General features: G+C 48.9%; 1 protein-coding gene across 9 annotated transcripts in view; it reads left to right on the top strand.

The window, feature by feature from the left end:
• The window catches only part of GOLGA2 (golgin A2), a 135,737-nt gene that overhangs the window by 60,029 nt on the left and 55,592 nt on the right, over positions 1 to 20,116 (top strand). The gene's annotated exons all lie outside the window — the stretch shown is intronic.

Below are 20,116 nucleotides of genomic sequence, written 5' to 3'. Positions count from 1 at the left end.
TAGACGGGCTCCGCAGGAGACTGGGCACTCTAAAAGATTAGGTACTATCTGGTGTGCACTGGCTCCTCCCACTATGACCCTCCTCCAGACCTCAGTTAGATTCTTGTGCCCGGCCGAGCTGGATGCACACTAGGGGCTCTCCTGAGCTCCTAGAAAGAAAGTTTATTTTAGGTTTTTTATTTTACAGTGAGACCTGCTGGCAACAGGCTCACTGCATCGAGGGACTAAGGGGAGAAGAAGCGAACCTACCTGCTTGCAGCTAGCTTGGGCTTCTTAGGCTACTGGACACCATTAGCTCCAGAGGGATTGACCGCATGGAACTGGCCTTGGTGTTCGTTCCCGGAGCCGCGCCGCCGTCCCCCTTACAGAGCCAGAAGCAAGAAGAGGTCCGGAAAATCGGCGGCAGAAGACTTCGGTCTTCACCAAGGTAGCACACAGCACTGCAGCTGTGCGCCATTGCTCCTCATGCACACTTCACACTCCGGTCACTGAGGGTGCAGGGCGCTGGGGGGGGGGCGCCCTGAGGGCAATATATGACACCTTGGCTGGCAAATCTACATCATATATAGTCCTAGAGGCTATATAGATGTAAAATTACCCCTGCCAGTATTCCAGAAAAAGCGGGAGAAAGTCAGTTGAAAAAGGGGTGGGGCTTCTCCCTCAGCACACTGGCGCCATTTTCTCTTCACAGTGCAGCTGGAAGACAGCTCCCCAGGCTCTCCCCTGTAGTTTTCAGGCTCAAAGGGTTAAAAAGAGAGGGGGGGGGGGCACAAAATTTAGGCGCAATATTGTATATACAAGCAGCTATTGGGAGAAATTCACTCAATATAGTGTTAATCCCAAAATTATATAGCGCTCTGGTGTGTGCTGGCATACTCTCTATCTCCCCAAAGGGCTGTGTGGGGTCCTGTCCTCAGTCAGAGCATTCCCTGTGTGTGTGTGCGGTGTGTCGGTATGGCTGTGTCGACACGTTTGATGAGGAGGCTTATGTGATGGCAGAGCAGATGCCGATAAATGTGATGTCGCCCCCTGTGGGGCCGACACCAGAGTGGATGGATAGGTGGAAGGTATAAACCGACAGTGTCAACTCCTTACATAAAAGGCTGGATGACGTAACAGCTATGGGATAGCCGGCTTCTCAGCCCGCGCCTGCCCAGGCGTCTCAAAGGCCATCAGGGGCTCAAAAACGCCCGCTCCCTCAGATGGCAGACACAGATGTCGACACGGAGTCTGACTCCAGTGTCGACGAGGTTGAGACATATACACAATCCACTAGGAACATCTGTTACATGATCCCGGCAATAAAAAATGTTACACATTTCTGACATTAACCCAAGTACCACTAAAAAAGGGTTTTATGTTTGGGGAGAAAAAGCAGGCAGTGTTTTGTTCCCCCATCAAATGAGTGAATGAAGTGTGAAAAAGCTTGGGTTCCCCCGATAAGAAACTGGTAATTTCTAAAAAGTTACTGATGGCGTACCCTCTCCCGCCAGAGGATAAGTTACGCTGGGAGATATCCCCTAGGGTGGATAAGGCGCTCACACGTTTGTCAAAAAAGGTGGCACTGCCGTCTTAGGATACGGCCACTTTGAAGGTACCTGCTGATAAAAAGCAGGAGGCTATCCTGAAGTCTGTATTTACACACTCAGGTACAAGACTGAGACCTGCAGATAGTGCTGCTGCAGCGTGGTCTGTAACCCTGTCAAACAGGGATACTATTTTGCGAACATAAGACGTCGTCTTATATATGAGGGATGCACAGAGGGATATTTTGCCGGCTGGCATCCAGAATTAATGCAATGTCCATTCTGTCAGGAGGGTATTAGAGACCCGACACTGGACAGGTGATGCTGACTTTAAAAGGCACATAGAGCCTTATAAGGGTGAGGAATTGTTTGGGGATGGTCTCTGGGACCTCGTATCCACAGCAACAGCTGGGAAGAAATTTTTTTTACCTCAGGTTTCCTCACAGCCTAAGAAAGCACTGTATTATCAGGTACAGTCCTTTCGGCTTCAGAAAAGCAAGCGGGTCAAATGCGCTTCCTTTCTGCACAGAGACGAGGGAAGAGGGAAAAAGCTGCACCAGTCAGCCAGTTCCCAGAATCAAAATTCTTCCCCCGCTTCCTCCGAGTCCACTGCATGACGCGGGGGCTCCACAGGTGTAGCCAGGTGCGGTGGGGGGCCGCCTCAAAAATTTCAGCAATCAGTGGGCTCGCTCACAGGTGGATCCCTGGATCCTTCAAGTAGTATCTCAGGGGTACAAGCTGGAATTCGAGGCGTCTCCCCCCCCCCCGCCGTTTCCTCAAATCTGCCTTGCCGACAACTCCCTCAGGCAGGGAGGCTGTGCTAGAGGCAATTCACAAGCTGTATTCCCAGCAGGTGATAGTCAAGGTGCCCCTACTTCAACAAGGACGGGGTTACTATTCCACACTGTTTGTGGTACCGAAACCGGACGGTTCGGTGAGACCCATTTTAAATTTGAAATCCTTGAACACATACATAAAAAAATTCAAGTTCAAGATGGAATCGCTCAGGGCGGTTATTGCAAGCCTGGAGGAGGGGGATTACATGGTATCCCTGGACATCAAGGATGCTTACCTACTTGTCCCCATTTACCATCCTCACCAGGAGTACCTCAGATTTGTGGTACAGGATTGCCATTACCAATTCCAAACACTGCCGTTTGGACTGTCCACGGCACCGAGGGTCTTTACCAAGGTAATGGCAGAAATGATGATACTCCTTCGAAAAAAGGGAGTTTTAATTATCCCGTACTTGGACGATCTCTTTATAAAGGCGAGGTCCAAGGAGCAGTTGGTCGGAGTAGCACTATCTCGGGAAGTGCTACAACAGCACGGATGGATTCTATACATTCCAAAGTCACAGCTGGTTCCTACCACACGCCTACTGTTCCTGGGGATGGTTCTGGACACAGAACAGAAAAAAGTGTTTCTCCCGCAGGAGAAAGCCAAGGAGCTGTCATCTCTAGTCAGAGACCTCCTGAAACCAAAACAGGTATCGGTGCATCACTGCACACGAGTCCTGGGAAAAATGGTAGCTTCTTACGAAGCAAAATTCCATTCGGCAGGTTCCATGCAAGAACCTTTCAGTGGGACCTCTTGGACAAGTGGTCGGGATCGCATCTTCAGATGCATCGGCTGATAACCCTGTCTCCAAGGACCAGGGTATCTCTACTGTGGTGGCTGCAGAGTGCTCATCTTCAAGAGGGCCGCAGATTCGGCATACAGGACTGGGTCCTGGTAACCACGGATGCCAGCCTTCGAGGCTGGGGGGCAGTCACACAGGGAAGAAATTTCCAAGGACTTTGGTCAAGTCAGGAGTCGTCCCTACACATAAATATTCTGGAACTGAGGGCCATTTACAATGCCCTAAGTCTGGCAAGGCCTCTGCTTCAAAACCAGCCGGTACTGATCCAATCAGACAACATCACGGCAGTCGCCCATGTAAACCGACAGGGCGGCACAAGAAGCAGGATGGCGATGGCAGAAGCCACAAGGATTCTCCGATGGGCGGAAAATCACGTCTTAGCACTGTCAGCAGTGTTCATTCCGGGAGTGGACAACTGGGAAGCAGACTTCCTCAGCAGACACGACCTACACCCGGGAGAGTGGGGACTTCATCCAGAAGTCTTCCAACTGTTGGTAAACCGTTGGGAAAGGCCACAGGTGGACACGATGGCGTCCCGCCTAAACAAAAAACTAGAAATTGCGCCAGGTCAAGGGACCCTCAGGCAATAGCTGTGGACGCTTTAGTGACACCGTGGGTGTACCAGTCGGTTTATGTATTCCCTCCTCTGCCTCTCATACCAAAGGTACTGAGAATAATAAGAAAATGAGGAGTAAGAACGATACTCGTGGTTCCGGATGGGCCAAGAAGAGCTTGGTACCCAGAACTTCAAGAAATGATATCAGAGGACCCATGGCCTCTACCGCTCAGATAGGATCTGCTACAGCAGGGGCCCTGTCTGTTCCAAGACTTACCGTGGCTGCGTTTGACGGCATGGCGGTTGAATTCCGGATCCTAAAGGAAAAGGGCATTCCGGAAGAAGTCATTCCTACGCTGATAAAAGCCAGGAAAGAAGTAACCGCAAACCATTATCACCGTATTTGGCGAAAATATGTTGCGTGGTGTGAGGCCAGGAAGGCCCCAACAGAGGAATTTCAGCTGGGTCGTTTTCTGCACTTCCTACAGTCAGGGGTGACTATGGGCCTAAAATTGGGTTCCATTAAGGTCCAGATTTCGGCTCTGTCGATTTTCTTCCAGAAAGAACTGGCTTCACTGCCTGGAGTTCAGACATTTGTAAAGGGAGTGCTACATATTCAGCCCCCTTTTGTGCCTCCTGTGGCACCTTGGGATCTCAACGTGGTGTTGAGTTTCTTAAAATCACATTGGTTTGAGCAACTTAAAACTGTGGATTTGAAATATCTCACGTGGAAAGTGGTCATGTTATTGGCCTTGGCTTCGGCCAGGCGTGTGTCAGAATTGGCGGCTTTGTCATGTAAAAGCCCTTATCTGATTTTCCATATGGATAGGGCAGAATTGAGGACTCGTCCCCAGTTTCTCCCTAAAGTGGTATCAGCTTTTCACTTGAACCAACCTATTGTAGTGCCTGCGGCTACTAGGGACTTGGAAGATTCCAAGTTACTGGACGTAGTCAGGGCCTTAAAAATTTATATTTCCAGGACGGCTGGAGTCAGGAAAACTGACTCGCTTTTTATCCTGTAGGCACCCAACAAAATAGGTGCTCCTGCTTCTAAGCAGACTATTGCTCGCTGAATTTGTAGCACAATTCAGCTGGAGCATTCTGCGGCTGGATTGCCGCATCCTAAATCAGTAAAAGCCCATTCCACGAGGAAAGTGGGCTCATCTTGGGCGGCTGCCCGAGGGGTCTCGGCTTTACAATTTTGCCGAGCTGCAACTTGGTCAGGGGCAAACACGTTTGGAAAATTCTACAAAATTGATACCCTGGCTGAGGAGGACCTGGAGTTCTCTCATTCGGTGCTGCAGAGTCATCCGCACTCTCCCGCCCGTTTGGGAGCTTTGGTATAATCCCCATGGTCCTTACGGAGTTCCCAGCATCCACTAGGACGTCAGAGAAAATAAGATTTTACTCACCGGTAAATCTATTTCTCGTAGTCCGTAGTGGATGCTGGGCGCCCATCCCAAGTGCGGATTGTCTGCAATACTTGTATGTAGTTATTGCCTAACTAAGGGTTATTGTTGAGCCATCTGTTGAGAGGCTCGGTTATATTTCATACTGTTAACTGGGTGTAGTATCACGAGTTATACGGTGTGATTGGTGTGGCTGGTATGAGTCTTACCCGGGATTCAAAATCCTTCCTTATTGTGTCAGCACTTCCGGGCACAGTATCCTAACTGAGGTCTGGAGGAGGGTCATAGTGGGAGGAGCCAGTGCACACCAGATAGTACCTAATCTTTCTTTTAGAGTGCCCAGTCTCCTGCGGAGCCCGTCTATTCCCCATGGTCCTTACGGAGTTCCCAGCATCCACTACGGACTACGAGAAATAGATTTACCGGTGAGTAAAATCTTATTATCGACTTTATGAGATAAGTGAAGACACATGCAATTGTAAAATTATTTAATATATAGATTGCACAAGACAGTGCATATTCCAACATAAATTTAATAAAACATCAGTATTAAAAGGTATACAATACACCACATCCAAACATCCTAGTCCTATGTATACACTTCTCTAAGCTGTATATAGCAAATCTGACCGCTAATAGAGGTGGATCAAATGAACTATAGTATAAACAGTGCACTGTCAGAAAAATGCACAATGTCCCGTGGATTTAAAAATGCAATAAGAAACTGGAACCTCAGTTCCCTTCAGTCCCACAGGAAAAAATCACTGCTTGTCCTGATATAGGTTCCTTCCAAATGGTAAAATAGCATTTAATAGTTGCGCTGTGTGCTATACATGAGCCAGTTCTAGTAGGCACACCAATGTGTGTATATGCTTAATTTAGCCACCTGTGAGGATATTAAGGTTATCGGTGACTGAGGATACCACCATTGAGGATGGTTCAAATACGTTCATCAGCTCACCACTAATTACCCGCAGCACTTCACTGGGCGGTTGTTGGAAGGTACAGCGGCACACAGACTGCGGAGACGTCCGGCGCCTGCCAGCCGGCTCCTTCACAAACCAACATTACTGACCCTCCGTTGGAGAAGCGCCAGATTTATTCATCGTATTGTGGTGAGCCCGTTAATATCCTCACAGGTGGCTAAATTAAGCATATACACACATTGGTGTGCCTACTAGAACTGGGGACTGAAGGGAACTGAGGTTCCAGTTTCTTATTGCATTTTTAAATCCACGGGACATTGTGCATTTTTCTGACAGTGCACTGTTTATACTATAGTTCATTTGATCCACCTCTATTAGCGGTCAGATTTGCTATATACAGCTTAGAGAAGTGTATACATAGGACTAGGATGTTTGGATGTGGTGTATTGTATACCTTTTTCTCTAACGTCCTTGAGGATGCTGGGACTCCGTAAGGACCATGGGGAATAGACTGGCTCCGCAGGAGATAGGGCACTTTAAGAAAGCTTTGGATTCTGGGTGTGCACTGGCTCCTCCCTCTATGCCCCTCCTCCAGACCTCAGTTTTACACTGTGCCCAGAGCGAGATGGGTGCACTGCAGAGAGCTCTCCTGAGTTCTCTGCCTAGAAGCATTTTTGTTTGGATTTTTTCTACATTTTTACAGGGAGCACTGCTGGCAACAGGCTCCCTGCATCGAGGGACTGAGGAGAGAGGAGCAGACCTTCTTGTCTAAGATAGGCTCTGCTTCCTCGGCTACTGGACACCATTTGCTCCAGAGGGGGTGATCGCAGGTTCTTACTGGGCGTCCACCCCCAGAGCCGCGCCGCCGTTCTCCTCACAGAGCCAGAAGAAACTAAGTCAGAAGACGTCTCAGGCGGCAGAAGCCTTCAGAGCTTCACTGAGGTAACGCACAGCACTGCAGCTGTGCGTCATTGCTCCATTACACCTCACACACTCCGGTCACTGTAAGGGTGCAGGGCGGGGGGGGGGGGGGGGCGCCCTGGGCAGCAATAAAACACCTCTCCTATGGCAAAAGTCTATATACATTTACAGGTGGGCACTGTACATGTATATAAAAGAGCCCCCGCCATATTTTAGTAAGTTTGAGCGGGACAGAAGCCCGCCGCCGAGGGGGCGGGGCTTCTCCCTCAGCACTCACCAGCGCCATTTTCTCTCCACAGCACCGCTGAGAGGAAGCTCCCCGGACTCTCCCCTGCTTCACACACGGTGAAGAGGGTTTTAAAGTAGAGGGGGGGGGGCACATATTTGGCGATTATACATTACAGCAGCGCTAGTGGGTAAAACATTCTGTGTTTTTTCATGGGTTATATAGCGCTAGGGTGTGTGCCGGCATACTCTCTCTCTCTGTCTCTCCAAAGGGCCTAGGGGGGAACCTGTCTTCAGATAAGAGATTCCCTGTGTGTGTGTGGAGTGTGTCGGTACGTGTGTGTCGACATGTCTGCGGTAAAAGGCTCTCCTAAGAAAGAGATGGAGCAAATCTGTGTGGGTGCGTGGTGTCTCCGTCGACAACGCCGACACCTGATTGGATATGTGAAATTATTACAAAAGATTAGAGAACAGACAGGGAATCTACCCATGTCTACCCCTATGTCACAGAGACCTTCAGAGTCTCACAACGCTCACTATCCAAAATAATAGACACTGTTATCGACACGGAGTCTGACTCCAGTGTCGACTACGATAATGCAAAGTACAGCCAAGACTGGCAGAAAAGTATTCAATATATGATTATTGTAATAAAAGATGTTTTGCATATCACTGATGACTCATCTGTCCCTGACACGAGGGTACACATGTTTAAGGGGAAGAAAGCTGAGGTAAATTTCCCTCCTCTCATGAAGAAAAAGAGCGGGAATCTCCAGACAAGAAGCTGCAGCTTCCCAAAAAGAATTCTCAGGGAGTATCCTTTCCCTAATGGGGCCAGGATACGATGGGAATCTTCCCCTAGGGTGTACAAGGCATTGACACGTTTACCCAAAAAGGTAGCGCTGACTTAACAGCTATCCTCAGGGATCCTGCAGATAGCATGCAGTAAAAGTACTTTGAAGTCCATTTACACACATTCTGGTACACTACTCAGACCGGCAATTGTGTCGACATGGGTTTATAGCGCTGTAGCAGCGTAGTCAGATACCTTATCAGCGGAGGTTGAAACCCTAGATAAGGATGCCATGTTATTGTCCCTAGTATATAGATATCTCTCGGACCTAGTCTCCACAGCTATAGCTGGTAATTCTGATCTTTTGCCTTATATTCCCTCACAGACTAAGAAAGCACGACATTATCAAATGCAGTCCTTTCGGTCGCAGAATATCAAGAAAGTATGAGGAGCGTCCTTTCTTACCAGAGTTAAGGGCATGGGGCACAGCTAGTTCCCAGGAACAGAAGTCCTCCCCGGCCTCTACTACATCCACCGCAGGATGCGGGAGCTCTGCTAAGGGAGTCCGTCCCAGGGGGAGCACGTCTTCGACTCTTCAGCCACATCTGAGTTCACTCACAGGTGGATCCCGGGGCAATAAAAAAATTGTTCTCAGGGTTACAAAGGAATTCGAAAGGTGCCTCCTCGCCGGTTTTCCTTATCGGACCTACCGGCTTCTCCCCCAGAAAGGGAGTTATATTAAATGCAATTCACACATTGTATCTCCAACAGGTGGTGCTCAAGGTTCTCCTCCTGCAACAAGGAGGGGGCTATTACTCAACCTTGGCTGTAGTCCCGAATACGTACGGTTCGGTCAGACCTATTTAAATTTAAAACCTCTGAACCTATACTGGAAAAGGTTCAAATTTAAAGTGGAATCGCTCAGAGCGTTCATGGCCAGCCTGGAAAGGGGGGATTTGATGGTGTATCTAGACATAAAGGCTGCATACCTTCATGTTCCCATTTATCCACCCCATCAGGCGTACCTGAGAATTGCGGTACAGTATTGTCATTACCAATTTCAGGGTAATTGGCGGAAATGATGGTGCTCCTACGCAAGCAAGGCGTCACAATTATCCCATACTTGGACGATCTCCTATAAGGTGAGATCAAAAGAGCAGTTGTTTAACAGCGTGTCACTTTCGCTGAAGGTGTCACAGCAACACGGCTAGTTTCTCAATATCCCGAAGTCACGGTTGGTTCCTATGACTAGTCTGCCCTTCTTGGGTATGATTCTGGATACGGACCAGAAAGGGGTTTACCTTCAGATAGTGAGGGCCCAGGAACTCATGACTCTGGTCAGGAACTTATTGAAACCAAGACAGGTGTCGGCATCACTGCACCCGAGTCCGGGGAAAATCATTCCCTTCGGCAGGTTCCATGCGAGGTCTTTTAAATGGGACCTACTGGACAAGTGGTCCGGGTCACATCTACAGATTCATCAGTTGATCACCCTCTCCCCCAGGGCCAGGGTATCTCTCCTGTGGTGGCTGCAGGGTGCTCACCTTCTATAGGGCTGCATGTTCGGCATTCAGGACTGGATCCTGGTGACCACGGACGCGAGCCTCCGAGGTTGGGGAGCAGTCACACAGGGAAAAATAAAATGTCCAAGGTCTTTGGTCAAGTCAAGAGACTTGTCTTCACTTCTTGGAACTAAGGGCCATATACAACGCCCTACGTCAGGCGGAGACCCTACTTCGGGACCAACCGGTTCTGATCCAGTCAGACAACGTCACTGCAGTAGCTCATGTAAACCGCCAAGGCGGCACAAGGAGCAGAGTGGCGATGGCAGAAGCCACCAGAATTCTTCGCTGGGCGGAGGATCATGTAAGCGCACTGTCAGCAGTGTTCATTCCGGGAGTGGACGACTGGGAAGCGGACTTCCTCAGCGGACACGACCTACGTCCTGGAGAGTGGGGACTTCATCAGGAAGTCTTCGCACAGATTGCAATTCGGTGGAGACTGCCACTGATAGACATGATGGCGTCCCGCCTCAACACAAAGCCGCAGAGTTATTGCGCCAGGTCAGGAGACCCTCAGGCAGTAAGCTGTGGACGCCCTAGTGACACCGTGGGTGTTCCGGTCGGTCTCTGTGTTTACTCCTCTTCCTCTCATACCCATGATGTTGAGGATAATAAGAAAAAGAGGAGTGAGAACAATTCTCATTGTTCCAGATTGGACATGGAGGACCTGGTATCCAGATCTGCAGGAAATGCTCACAGAGAATCCGTGGCATCTTCCTCTAAGACAGGACCTGCTGCAGCAGGGGCCCTGTCTGTTCCAAGACTTACCGCAGCTGCGTTTGACGGCATGGCGGTTCACCGCAGGATCCTAGCGGTAATGGGTATTCCGGAGGAGGTCATTCCTACCCTAATTAAGGCTAGGAAGGAAGTGACATTGAAACATTATCACCGAATATGGCGAAAATATGTTTCCTGATGTGAGGCCAGGAATGCTCCTACGGAGGAATTCCGTTTGGGCCGTCTGCTTCACTTCCTTCAAACTGGAGTGATCTTGGGCCTGAAATTAGGATCAATAAAGGTTCAAATTTCGGCCTTATCCATTTTCTTCCAAAAAGAATTGGCTTCTCTTCCTGAAGTACAAACGTTTGTGTAGGGAGTACTGCATTTTTAGCCTCCTTTTGTACCGCCGGTGGCGCCTTGGGACCTTAACGTGGTGTTACGGTTCCTTAAGTCACATTGTTTTGAACCACTTAAGTCAGTAGTGTTGAAATATTTCACCTTGAAAGTGGTCATGTTGTTAGCCTTGGCTTCGGCTAGGCGAGTTTCGGAATTGGAGGCTTTTATCACTAAAAGCCCTATCTGATTGTCCATATGGATAGAGCGAAATTGCGGACCCGTCCTCAATTCCTGCCAAAGGTGGTCTCATGCTTTCATATGAACCAACCTATGGTCGTGCCTGTGGCTACGCTTGACTTGGAGGATTCCGAGTCCCTTGATGTGGTCAGGGCTTTGAAAATTTACGTGGCCAGAACGGCTAGGATCTGCAAAACAGAAGCACTGTTTGTCCTGTATACAGCCAACAAGGTTGGCGGCCCTGCTTCAAAGCAGACTATTGTTCGCTGGATCTGTAACACGATTCAGCTGGCGCATTCTACGGCGGGATTGCCGTTACCTAAATCGGTTTAGACCCATTCTACTAGGAAGGTGGGCTCTTCTTGGGCGGCTACCCGAGGGGTCTCGGCACTACAGCTGTGCCGAGCTGCTACTAGGTCGGGGTCAAATACCTTTGCAAAGTTCTGTTAGTTTGATACCCTGGCTGAGGAGGACCTCCTGTTTGCTCAATTCGGTGTTGCAGAGTCATCCGCACTCTCCCGCCCGTTTGGGAGCTTTGGTATAATCCCCATGGTCCTTACGGAGTCCCAGCATCCTCAAGGACGTTAGAGAAAATAAGATTTTACTTACCGGTAAATCTATTTCTCGTAGTCCATAGAGGATGCTGGGCGCCCGTCCCAAGTGCGGACTTATTCTGCAAGACTTGTATATAGTTATTGCTTACATAAGGGTTATGTTATAGTTTATCGGTTGAACCGAGGCTATGTTGTTGTTCATACTGTTAACTGGGTAGTTTATCACAAGTTATACGGTGTGATTGGTGTGGCTGGTATGGATCTCGCCCTTAGATTTACAAAAATCCTTCCTCGTACTGTCCATCTTCTCTGGGCACAGTTTCCCTAACTGAGGTCTGGAGGAGGGGCATAGAGGGAGGAGCCAGTGCACACCCAGAATCCAAAGCTTTCTTAAAGTGCCCTATCTCCTGCGGAGCCCGTCTATTCCCCATGGTCCTTACGGAGTCCCAGCATCCTCTACGGACTACGAGAAATAGATTTACCGGTAAGTGAAATCTTATTTTAATATTGATGTTTTATTAAATTTATGTTGGAATATGCACTGTCTTGTGCAATCTATATATTAAATAATAATTTTACAATTGCATGTGTCTTATCTCATAGAGTCGATAATTATTTAAATAGCGCAGTGAATTTTTACTGTAATCTCCTGTAATAACAGGAGATCACCTTTTATGCGTACACAGGCATAATATCACACCCTGCAGCTGATTATTAATTAAGATCAGATCACGTTGAATATTTTATCACTTAATAAAATGTTATCAGCGCCAAGAGATGTATTTGAGTAATATGCAGAGCTAAACTGCACAGATTTGATAAAGTCTGTAGTGGTAAAATATAACTGTGCTACCTCTGTGTGTAAGGCGGGTACAAACGAGGAATACCAGCAATCGTACCGATGGTCGGGGCTATTTCCCTTCACCCTAGACCATCACAGATTACCGATACGCACTGTCCGATGTAATGAGCAATGCCTCAGTCCGTCCTTCATTACACTGCACAGGGACACACACAATATTTCCTGGTTGGCCATGCAGCAAGATGACGTATGTGACCCGCGGGAGCAGCCAACGTGGCATACGATTAATCGTTCCAATATGACAACTCGTGCTGATATCGTCTTAGTGTCTACCTGGGCTAATGGTGGGTTGGTTGACTAATGAATCAAGCAGTGATTAGGTTACCAAGATTCTATTAGTGGGCGGGATGTACTAATGTACATAGTCGCCATGCGCCACAATGCTGATAGCATATGTACTTACATATGCGATTTAGCATTGTGGAGGACAGCTCTTCCGATAAGAGCTGTCCTCCGCGATCCTCAGCGGCTGCCTGACTTCCGTATACGGCCCTGGGAGTAAGTTTGCGCAGGGTGACGGGGGCGGTCGCGTGGCATGCTAGAGGGACTCGATCGGATACCTCACACAGCTCTGCAGAGAGAAGCCCGTAGGCTTCTGTGGGGTATCGCCAGCGAAAGCTGTCGAACCCCGCCGCGGTGCGGACCTGCCGGCCGGGGTTAGTACATTAGGAAAATGCGGTGAAAGGGAGTACACCCCACCCAGTGTGAGAAAATGTGATCACAACAATCTACACAAATAAAAATAAGATTTATCTTACGCTTTGGAGCGGAATCAATTTATCAGTGATGCAGAATATTCCCCAGTAGACTCACCGCTTTCACAACTAGTGACCAGCCATGGACTTGTACAGTAGTTCTGGGCATGGCCTTGGGTTATACAGGTGGAAGCGGCCAATGTCCGGTGTGGAGCTCACTGTATACAGATGTGACTCTACCACAGACGCTCATATACATGCAATCTAGGTTAAAGAATAACCTGACCAATACTAGGCAACAAACATGGTACATAATAGAACACAGGTTCTCAAACTCGGTCCTCAGGACCCCACACAGTACATGTTTTGCAGGTCTCCTCACAGAATCACAAGTGAGATAATTAGCTCCACCTGCGGACCTTTTAAACTGTGTCAGTGAGTAATTAATACACCTGTGCACTTGCTGGGTTACCTGCAAAACATGCACTGTGTGGGGTCCTGAGGACCGAGTTTGAGAAACTATGTAATAGAACAATTGACACTAGAACTTATCTGATTAATTATCCTGAGATACTGTATGTGTACAGCGCTATGTTTACTGGAGAGTGAATGACAATGGCACAGTACACAAATGGACAACCTAAAATCGGTCTCAACAAACTCTCCAAACTACAGACAATAAACGTATATACACACAGCAAGGTCACAGGCTGTTTAATGTTAACACTGATTATCTATGGAAATGTATTGTATTGTACCTGGTTATTTACTTCTAAAGCGTGTTCTAATAAGCAAACAACATTATATCACCACTAAGAAACCTTTATTACTCTGTTCCTTTCATCACATCCTCCATACAGATGTGTCCTCTCTCATTGGTGCTGCAGTCACGTTAAACAGCCCTTTCAGTCATGCCTAGTCGTGAGCGCTAACGCTGGGTGTTTTTCTGCACCCCAGCCCCCCCATAATGTCTTTCTCTGACGTCCTAAGTGGATGCTGGGACTCCGTAAGGACCATGGGGAATAGCGGCTCCGCAGGAGACTGGGCACAACTATAAAGAAAGCTTTAGGTCTAACTGGTGTGCACTGGCTCCTCCCACTATGACCCTCCTCCAGACTTCAGTTAGAATCTTGTGCCCGGCTGAGCTGGATGCACACTAGGGGCTCTCCTGAGCTCCTAGAAAGAAAGTATATTTAGGTTTTTTATTTTACAGTGAGATCTGCTGGCAACAGACTCACTGCAGCGAGGGACTAAGGGGAGAAGAAGCGAACCTACCTAACAGGTGGTAGTTTGGGCTTCTTAGGCTACTGGACACCATTAGCTCCAGAGGGATCGACCGCAGGACCCGACCTTGGTGTTCGTTCCCGGAGCCGCGCCGCCGTCCCCCTTACAGAGCCAGAAGCATGAAGAGGTCCGGAAAATCGGCGGCAGAAGACTTCGGTCTTCACCAAGGTAGCGCACAGCACTGCAGCTGTGCGCCATTGCTCCTCATGTACACCTCACACTCCGGTCACTGATGGGTGCAGGGCGCTGGGGGGGGGGGGGCGCCCTGATGGCAATATATGACACCTTGGCTGGCAAATCTACATCATATATAGTCCTAGAGGCTATATAGATGTAAAAATACCCCTGCCAGTATTCCAGAAAAAGCGGGAGAAGTCCGCCGGAAAAGGGGCGGGGCCATCTCCCTCAGCACACTGGCGCCATTTTTCCCTCACCGCTCCGCTGGAAGGAAGCTCCCTGGCTCTCCCCTGCAGTCTGAAAACTACAGAAGGGTAAAAAAGAGAGGGGGGGCACTAAATTTAGGCGCAGGATATATATATATATATATATAGATATATAAAAAGCAGCTATAAGGGAAAACACTCATTTATAGTGAGATCCATGTGTTATATAGCGCTCTGGTGTGTGCTGGCATACTCTCTCTCTGTCTCCCCAAAGGGCTTTGTGGGGTCCTGTCCTCTGTCAGAGCATTCCCTGTGTGTTTGCGGTGTGTCGGTACGGCTGTGTCGACATGTTTGATGAGGAGGCTTATGTGGAGACGGAGCAGATGCCTGTAAATGTGATGTCACCCCCTGCGGGGTCGACACCTGAGTGGATGGTGCTGTGGAAGGAATTACGCGACAGTGTCGACTCCTTGCATAAAAGGTTTGACGACATACCTAATGTGGGACAGCCGGCTTCTCAGCCTGTGCCTGCCCAGGCGTCTCAAAAGCCATCAGGGGCTCTAAAACGCCCGCTACCTCAGATGGCAGACACAGATGTCGACACGGATACTGACTCCAGTGTCGACGACGATGAGACTAATGTAACTTCCAGTAGGACCACACGTTACATGATTGAGGCAATGAAAAATGTGTTGCACATTTCTGATGTTACCCCCGGTACCACAAAAAAGGGTATTATGTTTGGAGAGAAAAAACTACCAGTAGCTTTTCCTCCATCTGAGGAGTTAAATGAAGTGTGTGAAGAAGCGTGGGCTTCCCCTGATAAGAAGCTGGTAATTTCTAAGAGGTTACTAATGGCGTACCCTTTCCCGCCAGAGGATAGGTCACGTTGGGAAACATCCCCTAGAGTGGATAAAGCGCTCACACGCTTGTCAAAGAAGGTGGCACTACCGTCTCCGGATACGGCCGCCCTGAAGGAATCTGCTGATAGAAAGCAGGAGGCTATCCTGAAATCTATATATACACACACAGGTGTTATACTGAGACCAGCTATTGCTTCAGCATGGATGTGCAGTGCTGCAGCTGCATGGTCAGATTCCCTGTCAGAAAATATAGATACCCTAGACAGGGACACTATATTGCTAACCGTAGAGCATATAAAAGACGCACTTTTATACAAGAGGGATGCACAGAGGGATATTTGCCGGCTGGCATCCAAAATTAGTGCAATGTCCATTTCTGCCAGGAGAGGGTTATGGACTCGGCAGTGGACAGGAGATGCAGATTCCAAAAGACACATGGAAGTTCTGCCTTATAAGGGTGAGGAGTTGTTCGGGGATGGTCTCTCGGACCTCGTTTCCACAGCAACAGCTGGGAAGTCTACATTTTTACCCCATGTTCCCTCACAGCCAAAGAAAGCACCGTATTATCAGGTACAGTCCTTTCGGCCCAATAGGGGCAAGCGGGTTTGCCTAGAGGCAAAGGTAGGGGAAAAAAGCTGCAGCATACAGCCAGTTCCCAGGAGCAAAAGTCCTCCCCCGCTTTCTCTAAGTCCACAGCATGACGCTGGGGCTCCACAGGCGGAGCCAGGTACGGTGGGGGCCCGTCTCAAATATTTCAGCAATCAGTGGGCTCGCTCACGGGTGGATCCCTGGATTTTTCAGATAGTATCTCAGGGGTACAAGCTGGAATTCGAGACGTCTTCCCCCCCCCCCCGCCGTTTCCTCAAATCTGCCTTGCCAACCACTCCCTCAGGCAGGGAGGCAGTGTTACAGGCAATTCACAAGCTGTATTCATAACAGGTGATAGTAAAGGTACCCCTACTTCAACAAGGACGGGGTTACTATTCCACAATGTTTGTGGTACCGAAACCAGACGGTTCGGTGAGACCCATTTTAAACTTGAAATCCTTGAACACCTATATAAAAAAATTCAAGTTCAAGATGGAATCGCTCAGGGCGGTTATTGCAAGCCTGGACGAGGGGGATTACATGGTATCACTGGACATCAAGGATGCTTACCTGCATGTCCCCATTTACCATCCTCACCAGGAGTACCTCAGATTTGTGGTACAGGATTGTCATTACCAATTCCAGACGTTGCCGTTCGGTCTATCCACGGCTCCGAGGGTCTTTACCAAGGTAATGGCCGAAATGATGATACTCTTTCGAAAGAAGGGAGTTTTAATTATCCCGTACTTGGACGATCTCCTGATAAAGGCGAGGTCCAGAGAGCAGTTGTTGGTCGGGGTAGCACTATCTCGGGAGGTGCTACAACAGCACGGCTGGATTCTAAACATTCCAAAGTGACAGCTGGTCCCTACGACACATCTACTGTTCCTGGGGATGGTTCTGGACACACAACAGAAAAAAGTGTTTCTCCCGGAGGAGAAGGCCAAGGAGCTGTCATCTCTAGTCAGAGGCCTCCTAAAACCAAAACAGGTGTCGGTGCATCACTGCACGCGGATCCTGGGAAAGATGGTAGCTTCCTACGAAGCGATTCCATTCGGCGGGTTTCATGCAAGAACCTTTCAGTGGGACCTGTTGGACAAGTGGTCCGGATCGCATCTTCAGATGCATCGGCTGATAACCCTGTCTCCAAGGACAAGGGTGTCTGCTGTGGTGGCTGCAGAGTGCTCCTCTTCAAGAGGGCCGCAGATTCGGCATACAGGACTGGGTCCTGGTGACCACGGATGCCAGCCTTCGAGGCTGGGGGGCAGTCACACAGGGAAGAAACTTCCAAGGACTATGGTCAAGTCAGGAGACTTCCCTGCACATAAATATTCTGGAACTAAGGGCCATTTACAATGCCCTAAGTCAGGCAAAACCCCTGCTTCAAAACCAGCCGGTACTGATCCAGTCAGACAACATAACGGCGGTCGCCCATGTAAACCGACAGGGCGGCACGAGAAGCAGGACGGCAATGGCAGAAGCCACAAGGATTCTCCGATGGGCGGAAAATCACGTGTTAGCACTGTCAGCAGTGTTCAATCCGGGAGTGGACAACTGGGAAGCAGACTTCCTCAGCAGGCACGACCTCCACCCGGGAGAGTGGGGACTTCATCCAGAAGTCTTTCAAATGATTGTAAACCATTGGGAAAGGCCACAGGTGGACATGATGGCGTCCCGCCTAAACAAAAAGCTAGAAAAGTATTGCGCCAGGTCAAGAGACCCGCAGGCGATAGCTGTGGACGCTCTAGTGACACCGTGGGTGTACCGGTCGGTTTATGTGTTCCCTCCTCTTCCTCTCATACCAAAGGTACTGAGGATAATACGGAGAAGAGGAGTAAGAACTATACTCATTGTTCCGGATTGGCCAAGAAGAGCTTGGTACCCGGAACTTCAAGAAATGATCTCAGAGGACCCATGGCCTCTACCGCTCAGACAAGACCTGCTGCAGCAGGGGCCCTGTCTGTTCCAAGACTTACCGCGTCTGCATTTGACGGCATGGCGGTTGAACACCGGATCCTGAAGGAAAAGGGCATTCCGGAGGAAGTCATTCCTACGCTGATTAAAGCTAGGAAAGAAGTAACCGCAAACCATTATCACCGCATATGGCGAAAATATGTTGCGTGGTGTGAGGCCAGGAAGGCCCCAACGGAGGAATTTCAGCTGGGCCGTTTCCTGCACTTCCTACAGTCAGGGGTGACTATGGGCCTTAAATTGGGTTCCGTTAAGGTCCAGATTTCGGCTCTATCGATTTTCTTCCAGAGAGAACTGGCTTCACTACCTGAAGTTCAGACTTTTGTTAAGGGAGTGCTGCATATTCATCCCCCTTTTGTGCCTCCAGTGTCACCTTGGGATCTCAACGTGGTGTTGGATTTCCTAAAGTCACATTGGTTTGAGCCACTGAAAACCGTGGATTTGAAATATCTCACGTGGAAAGTGGTCATGTTGTTGGCCTTGGCTTCGGCCAGGCGTGTATCAGAATTGGCGGCTTTGTCATGTAAAAGCCCTTATCTGATTTTCCATATGGATAGGGCAGAATTGATGACTCGTCCCCAGTTTCTCCCTAAAGTGGTATCAGCTTTTCATCTGAACCAACCTATCGTGGTGCCTGCGGCTACAAAAGACTTGGAGGCTTCCAAGTTGTTGGACGTAGTCAGGGCCCTGAAAATATGTTTCCAGGACAGCTGGAGTCAGAAAGACTGACTCGCTATTTATCCTGTATGCGCCCAACAAGTTGGGTGCACCTGCTTCAAAGCAGACTATTGCTCGCTGGATCTGTAGTACGATTCAGCTTGCACATTCTGCGGCTGGACTGCCGCATCCTAAATCAGTGAAAGCCCATTCCACGAGGAAGGTAGGCGCTTCTTGGGCGGCTGCCCGAGGGGTCATTGCTCTTCAACTTTGCCGAGCAGCTACTTGGTCGGGGTCAAACACGTTTGCTAAATTCTGCAAGTTTGACACCCTGGCTGAGGAGGACCTAGAGTTTGCCCATTCGGTGCTGCAGAGTCATCCGCACTCTCCCGCCCGTTTGGGAGCTTTGGTATAATCCCCATGGTCCTTACGGAGTCCCAGCATCCACTTAGGACGTCAGAGAAAATAAGAATTTACTCACCGGTAATTCTATTTCTCGTAGTCCGTAGTGGATGCTGGGCGCCCATCCCAAGTGCGGATTGTCTGCAATACTTGTATATAGTTATTGCTTAACTAAAGGGTTATTGTTGAGACATCTGTTGAGAGGCTCAGTTGTTGTTATACTGTTAACTGGGTATTGTATCACGAGTTATACGGTGTGATTGGTGTGGCTGGTATGAGTCTTACCCGGGATTCAAAATCCTTCCTTATTGTGTCAGCTCTTCCGGGCACAGTATCCTAACTGAGGTCTGGAGGAGGGTCATAGTGGGAGGAGCCAGTGCACACCAGTTAGACCTAAAGCTTTCTTTATAGTTGTGCCCAGTCTCCTGCGGAGCCGCTATTCCCCATGGTCCTTACGGAGTCCCAGCATCCACTACGGACTACGAGAAATAGAATTACCGGTGAGTAAATTCTTATTTTTTCACATCGCTATGCTGTAACGTAGCATTTCATATGCAATTAACTATGCAAAAAAGTATGCCCGCCGATAGCAGAGTTTTATGGAATACGCAACACGCTGCGGTGCATGGCATAATGAGGCTACTAGATGTATGAGGACACATCTGTACACGTGCCACAGTCAGATTACAGCTTTCCATTCCACCAGGTGGAGTCGGCTCAGACGTTTAGTATGGGGTCACATTGTGCTATGTTTGCTCACGCTGACCAATCACATCTGTACCATGTGACGCCAGCTTGAAACTGATCACACACACACATTCAGATTTGGATAGCCAGTGTGGCAGTGATTTCCCATATTGGCCAGGGATTAATATCCATTACAAGACTGGCAGCTACTTACCATGAGATCCAATCATCTCCATTTCCCATTTCTCTCTCCCTCTACAGCAGTATTTTTCAACCACTGTGCCATAGCACACTAGTGTGCCTTGAGCAGTCTCCAG

Source organism: Pseudophryne corroboree, chromosome 8 (genome assembly GCF_028390025.1).
Source record: "Pseudophryne corroboree isolate aPseCor3 chromosome 8, aPseCor3.hap2, whole genome shotgun sequence".
Classification (NCBI taxonomy): domain Eukaryota; kingdom Metazoa; phylum Chordata; class Amphibia; order Anura; family Myobatrachidae; genus Pseudophryne; species Pseudophryne corroboree.
Note: the sequence above shows the minus strand (reverse complement) of the source record. Positions and strands in the feature narration are given on the sequence as shown.